We start from the raw sequence: 7,184 nt of genomic DNA, 5'->3' as shown, positions 1-7,184 counted from the left end.
TTGGGAGGGGGGCCGGGGGGGTGTGCGCACATGATGTGCGATGGGTGCTGGTACTTGGCCTTGTGTTGGCCCCCTATCCCTCATCAAAACTCTGAGAATTCACACCCCCTTAAAGAGCATTTGAGATTTTACAGGTTTGCTACCAGTAGCCGTTAAAGTGTCTGAAATGGGGACACTTTTTTCAAACGGTCACAAAATCTTCTCTACTTCGAGTTTTTAGCTGAATTTTTTTGTGCATGCCAACAAAAATAGAAGGATCATGCCTACAAAATTTGGGGCCAAAAATCCTTATAAAAAAATTTTAAAAAATCTCGAACCGCAAAAAGTTTCGAAAATCATGAAAAATAGAAAACGAGTCATCTTCCAACGAAACTTCACGTGAAGGCTTAGGGGACCATTGTATGAATTTACAAGCCATAAAAATGGCATTGGCACGGCAGAAATTTGAAGATGTGCCTAAACCCACCAGGGCCCAGCGTGTGCCGATGGTGCTCGAGGCAAGCGCCCGCACCAGGGCCCAGCGTGTGCCGATGGTGCTCGAGGCAAGCGCCCGCACCAGGGCCCAGCGTGTGCCGATGGTGGTCGAGGCAACCGCCCGCACCAGGGCCGATAGTGTGCCGATGGTGCTCGAGGCAACCTGTCGCACCAGGGCCCAGCGTGTGCCGATGGTGATCGAGGCAACCTGCCGTACCAGGGCCCAGCGTGTGCCGATGGTGGTCGAGGCAAGCGCCCGCACCAGCGCCCAGCGTGTGCCGATGGTGCTCGAGGCAACCGACCGCACCAGGGCCCAGCGTGTGCCGATGGTGCTCGAGGCAACTTGCCCCACCAGGGCCCAGCGTGTGCCGATGGCGCTCGAGGCAAGCTCCCGCACCAGGGCCCAGCGTGTGCCGATGGTGCTCGAGGCAACCTGCCGCACCAGGGCCCAACGTGTGCGGATGGTGCTCGAGGCAAGCGCCCGAGGCAACCGACCGCACCAGGGCCGAGCGTGTGCCGATGGTGGTCGAGGCAAGCGCCCGCGCCAGGGCCCAGCGTGTGCCGATGGTGGTCGAGGCTGCCGATGATGGTCGAGGCAACCTGCCGCACCAGGGCCCAGCGTGTGCCGATGGTGCTCGAGGCAACCGACCGCACCAGGGCCGAGCGTGTGCCGATGGTGCTCGAGGCAAGCGCCCGCACCAGGGCCCAGCGTGTGCCGATGGTGGTCGAGGCAACCTGCCGCACCAGGGCCCAGCGTGTGCCGATGGTGGTCGAGGCAACCGCCCGCACCAGGGCCCAGCGTGTGCCGATGGTGGTCGAGGCAAGCGCCCGCACCAGGGCCCAGCGTGTGCCGATGGTGCTCGAGGCAACCGACCGCACCAGGGCCCAGCGTGTGCCGATGGTGGTCGAGGCGAGCGCCCGCACCAGGGCCCAGCGTGTGCCGATGGTGGTCGAGGCTGCCGATGGTGGTCGAGGCAACCTGCCGCACCAGGGCCCAGCGTGTGCCGATGGTGCTCGAGGCAACCGACCGCACCAGGGCCGAGCGTGTGCCGATGGTGCTCGAGGCAAGCTGCCGCACCAGGGCCCAGCGTGTGCCGATGGTGATCGAGGCAACCGCCCGCACCAGGGCCCAGCGTGTGCCGATGGTGATCGAGGCAACCGACCGCACCAGGGCCCAGCGTGTGCCGATGGTGCTCGAGGCAACCTGCCGCACCAGGGCCCAGCGTGTGCCGATGGTGGTCGAGGCAAGCGCCCGCACCAGGGCCCAGCGTGTGCCGATGGTGGTCGAGGCAAGCGCCCGCACCAGGGCCCAGCGTGTGCCGATGGTGCTCGAGGCAACCGACCGCACCAGGGCCCAGCTTTTGCCGATGGTGATCGAGGCAACCGGCCGCTCCAGGGCCCAGCGTGTGCCGATGGTTATCGGGGCAACCCGCCGCACCAGGGCCCAGGGTCTGCCGATGGTGCTCGAGGCAACCGCCCGCACCAAGGCTCAGCATGTGCCGCTGGTGATCGAGGCAACAACCCACACCAGGGCCCAGCTTGTGCCGATGGCGGTCGAGGCAAGTGCCCGTACCGAAGGGCAGCCTATGCCGATGATGGTCGATGCATGTGCCATCACCATGCGTCATCATGTGCCATTGATGGTCGAGGCCTTGGCCGAAGTTCGATTTTGAGCCACGGTGCCCATGCTTGGCTCCAGCATGTGCTGGTGCCGCATTTTTTTCACTCGGGACAGCATCGCCGGAGCATCGCCGGAGCATCGCCGGAGTACCGCCGGAGAACCTGACCGGCGGCATTGGGGTTCCGGCGATTGGGAGGGGGGCCGGGGGGGTGTGCGCACATGATGTGCGATGGGTGCTGGTACTTGGCCTTGTGTTGGCCCCCTATCCCTCATCAAACCTCTGAGAATTCACACCCCCTTAAAGAGCATTTGAGATTTTACAGGTTTGCTACCAGTAGCCGTTAAAGTGTCTGAAATGGGGACACTTTTTTCAAACGGTCACAAAATCTTCTCTACTTCGAGTTTTTAGCTGAATTTTTTTGTGCATGCCAACAAAAATAGAAGGATCATGCCTACAAAATTTGGGGCCAAAAATCCTTATAAAAAAATTTTAAAAAATCTCGAACCGCAAAAAGTTTCGAAAATCATGAAAAATAGAAAACGAGTCATCTTCCAACGAAACTTCACGTGAAGGCTTAGGGGACCATTGTATGAATTTACAAGCCATAAAAATGGCATTGGCATGGCAGAAATTTGAAGATGTGCCTAAACCCACCAGGGCCCAGCGTGTGCCGATGGTGCTCGAGGCAAGCGCCCGCACCAGGGCCCAGCGTGTGCCGATGGTGCTCGAGGCAAGCGCCCGCACCAGGGCCCAGCGTGTGCCGATGGTGCTCGAGGCAACCGCCCGCACCAGGGCCGATAGTGTGCCGATGGTGCTCGAGGCAACCTGTCGCACCAGGGCCCAGCGTGTGCCGATGGTGATTGAGGCAACCTGCCGTACCAGGGCCCAGCGTGTGCCGATGGTGGTCGAGGCAAGCGCCCGCACCAGCGCCCAGCGTGTGCCGATGGTGCTCGAGGCAACCGACCGCACCAGGGCCCAGCGTGTGCCGATGGTGCTCGAGGCAACTTGCCCCACCAGGGCCCAGCGTGTGCCGATGGCGCTCGAGGCAAGCTCCCGCACCAGGGCCCAGCGTGTGCCGATGGTGCTCGAGGCAACCTGCCGCACCAGGGCCCAGCGTGTGCGGATGGTGCTCGAGGCAAGCGCCCGAGGCAACCGACCGCACCAGGGCCGAGCGTGTGCCGATGGTGGTCGAGGCAAGCGCCCGCACCAGGGCCCAGCGTGTGCCGATGGTGCTCGAGGCAACCGACCGCACCAGGGCCGAGCGTGTGCCGATGGTGCTCGAGGCAAGCGCCCGCACCAGGGCCCAGCGTGTGCCGATGGTGGTCGAGGCAACCTGCCGCACCAGGGCCCAGCGTGTGCCGATGGTGGTCGAGGCAAGCGCCCGCACCAGGGCCCAGCGTGTGCCGATGGTGGTCGAGGCAACCGCCCGCACCAGGGCCCAGCGTGTGCCGATGGTGGTCGAGGCAAGCGCCCGCACCAGGGCCCAGCGTGTGCCGATGGTGCTCGAGGCAACCGACCGCACCAGGGCCCAGCGTGTGCCGATGGTGGTCGAGGCAAGCGCCCGCACCAGGGCCCAGCGTGTGCCGATGGTGGTCGAGGCAACCGCCCGCACCAGGGCCCAGCGTGTGCCGATGGTGGTCGAGGCAAGCGCCCGCACCAGGGCCCAGCGTGTGCCGATGGTGCTCGAGGCAACCGACCGCACCAGGGCCCAGCGTGTGCCGATGGTGGTCGAGGCAAGCGCCCGCACCAGGGCCCAGCGTGTGCCGATGGTGGTCGAGGCTGCCGATGGTGGTCGAGGCAACCTGCCGCACCAGGGCCCAGCGTGTGCCGATGGTGCTCGAGGCAACCGACCGCACCAGGGCCGAGCGTGTGCCGATGGTGCTCGAGGCAAGCTGCCGCACCAGGGCCCAGCGTGTGCCGATGGTGATCGAGGCAACCGCCCGCACCAGGGCCCAGCGTGTGCCGATGGTGATCGAGGCAACCTGCCGCACCAGGGCCCAGCGTGTGCCGATGGTGGTCGAGGCAAGCGCCCGCACCAGGGCCCAGCGTGTGCCGATGGTGGTCGAGGCAACCTGCCGCACCAGGGCCCAGCGTGTGCCGATGGTGGTCGAGGCAAGCGCCCGCACCAGGGCCCAGCGTGTGCCGATGGTGCTCGAGGCAAGCGCCCGCACCAGGGCCCAGCGTGTGCCGATGGTGGTCGAGGCAACCGACCGCACCAGGGCCCAGCTTTTGCCGATGGTGATCGAGGCAACCGGCCGCTCCAGGGCCCAGCGTGTGCCGATGGTTATCGGGGCAACCCGCCGCACCAGGGCCCAGGGTCTGCCGATGGTGCTCGAGGCAACCGCCCGCACCAAGGCTCAGCATGTGCCGCTGGTGATTGAGGCAACAACCCACACCAGGGCCCAGCTTGTGCCGATGGCGGTCGAGGCAAGTGCCCGTACCGAAGGGCAGCCTATGCCGATGATGGTCGATGCATGTGCCATCACCATGCGTCATCATGTGCCATTGATGGTCGAGGCCTTGGCCGAAGTTCGATTTTGAGCCACGGTGCCCATGCTTGGCTCCAGCATGTGCTGGTGCCGCATTTTTTTCACTCGGGACAGCATCGCCGGAGCATCGCCGGAGCATCGCCGGAGTACCGCCGGAGAACCTGACCGGCGGCATTGGGGTTCCGGCGATTGGGAGGGGGGCCGGGGGGGTGTGCGCACATGATGTGCGATGGGTGCTGGTACTTGGCCTTGTGTTGGCCCCCTATCCCTCATCAAACCTCTGAGAATTCACACCCCCTTAAAGAGCATTTGAGATTTTACAGGTTTGCTACCAGTAGCCGTTAAAGTGTCTGAAATGGGGACACTTTTTTCAAACGGTCACAAAATCTTCTCTACTTCGAGTTTTTAGCTGAATTTTTTTGTGCATGCCAACAAAAATAGAAGGATCATGCCTACAAAATTTGGGGCCAAAAATCCTTATAAAAAAATTTTAAAAAATCCCGAACCGCAAAAAGTTTCGAAAATCATGAAAAATAGAAAACGAGTCATCTTCCAACGAAACTTCACGTGAAGGCTTAGGGGACCATTATATGAATTTACAAGCCATAAAAATGGCATTGGCACGGCAGAAATTTGAAGATGTGCCTAAACCCACCAGGGCCCAGCGTGTGCCGATGGTGCTCGAGGCAAGCGCCCGCACCAGGGCCCAGCGTGTGCCGATGGTGGTCGAGGCAACCGCCCGCACCAGGGCCGATAGTGTGCCGATGGTGCTCGAGGCAACCTGTCGCACCAGGGCCCAGCGTGTGCCGATGGTGATCGAGGCAACCTGCCGTACCAGGGCCCAGCGTGTGCCGATGGTGGTCGAGGCAAGCGCCCGCACCAGCGCCCAGCGTGTGCCGATGGTGCTCGAGGCAACCGACCGCACCAGGGCCCAGCGTGTGCCGATGGTGCTCGAGGCTGCCGATGATGGTCGAGGCAACCTGCCGCACCAGGGCCCAGCGTGTGCCGATGGTGCTCGAGGCAACCGACCGCACCAGGGCCGAGCGTGTGCCGATGGTGCTCGAGGCAAGCGCCCGCACCAGGGCCCAGCGTGTGCCGATGGTGGTCGAGGCAACCTGCCGCACCAGGGCCCAGCGTGTGCCGATGGTGGTCGAGGCAAGCGCCCGCACCAGGGCCCAGCGTGTGCCGATGGTGGTCGAGGCAACCGCCCGCACCAGGGCCCAGCGTGTGCCGATGGTGGTCGAGGCAAGCGCCCGCACCAGGGCCCAGCGTGTGCCGATGGTGCTCGAGGCAACCGACCGCACCAGGGCCCAGCGTGTGCCGATGGTGGTCGAGGCAAGCGCCCGCACCAGGGCCCAGCGTGTGCCGATGGTGGTCGAGGCTGTCGATGGTGGTCGAGGCAACCTGCCGCACCAGGGCCCAGCGTGTGCCGATGGTGCTCGAGGCAACCGACCGCACCAGGGCCGAGCGTGTGCCGATGGTGCTCGAGGCAAGCTGCCGCACCAGGGCCCAGCGTGTGCCGATGGTGATCGAGGCAACCGCCCGCACCAGGGCCCAGCGTGTGCCGATGGTGATCGAGGCAACCGCCCGCACCAGGGCCCAGCGTGTGCCGATGGTGCTCGAGGCAACCTGCCGTACCAGGGCCCAGCGTGTGCCGATGGTGGTCGAGGCAAGCGCCCGCACCAGGGCCCAGCGTGTGCCGATGGTGGTCGAGGCAACCTGCCGCACCAGGGCCCAGCGTGTGCCGATGGTGGTCGAGGTAAGCGCCCGCACCAGGGCCCAGCGTGTGCCGATGGTGCTCGAGGCAAGCGCCCGCACCAGGGCCCAGCGTGTGCCGATGGTGCTCGAGGCAACCGACCGCACCAGGGCCGAGCGTGTGCCGATGGTGGTCGAGGCAAGCGCCCGCACCAGGGCCCAGCGTGTGCCGATGGTGGTCGAGGCAAGCGCCCGCACCAGGGCCCAACGTGTGCCGATGGTGCTGGGGGCAACCGCCCGCACCAGGGCCCAGCGTGTGCCGATGGTGATCGAGGCAAGCGCCCGCACCAGGGCCCAGCGTGTGCCAATGGTGGTCGAGGCAAGCGCCCGCACCAGTGCCCAGCGTGTGCCGATGGTGATCGAGGCAACCGGCCGCTCCAGGGCCCAGCGTGTGCCGATGGTTATCGGGGCAACCGGCCGCACCAGGGCCCAGGGTCTGCCGATGGTGCTCGAGGCAACCGCCCGCACCAAGGCTCAGCATGTGCCGCTGGTGATCGAGGCAACAACCCACACCAGGGCCCAGCTTGTGCCGATGGCGGTCGAGGCAAGTGCCCGTACCGAAGGGCAGCCTATGCCGATGATGGTCGATGCATGTGCCATCACCATGCGTCATCATGTGCCATTGATGGTCGAGGCCTTGGCCGAAGTTCGATTTTGAGCCACGGTGCCCATGCTTGGCTCCAGCATGTGCTGGTGCCGCATTTTTTTCACTCGAGACAGCATCGCCGGAGCATCGCCGGAGCATCGCCGGAGTACCGCCGGAGTACCGCCGGAGAACCTGACCGGCGGCATTGGGGTTCCGACGATTGGGAGGGGGGCCGGGGGGTGTGCGCACATGACGTGC

This window comes from Durio zibethinus, unplaced genomic scaffold (genome assembly GCF_047325235.1).
Source record: "Durio zibethinus cultivar Kanyao isolate XHJ-2024 unplaced genomic scaffold, ASM4732523v1 HiC_scaffold_3, whole genome shotgun sequence".
Classification (NCBI taxonomy): domain Eukaryota; kingdom Viridiplantae; phylum Streptophyta; class Magnoliopsida; order Malvales; family Malvaceae; genus Durio; species Durio zibethinus.
Note: the sequence above shows the minus strand (reverse complement) of the source record.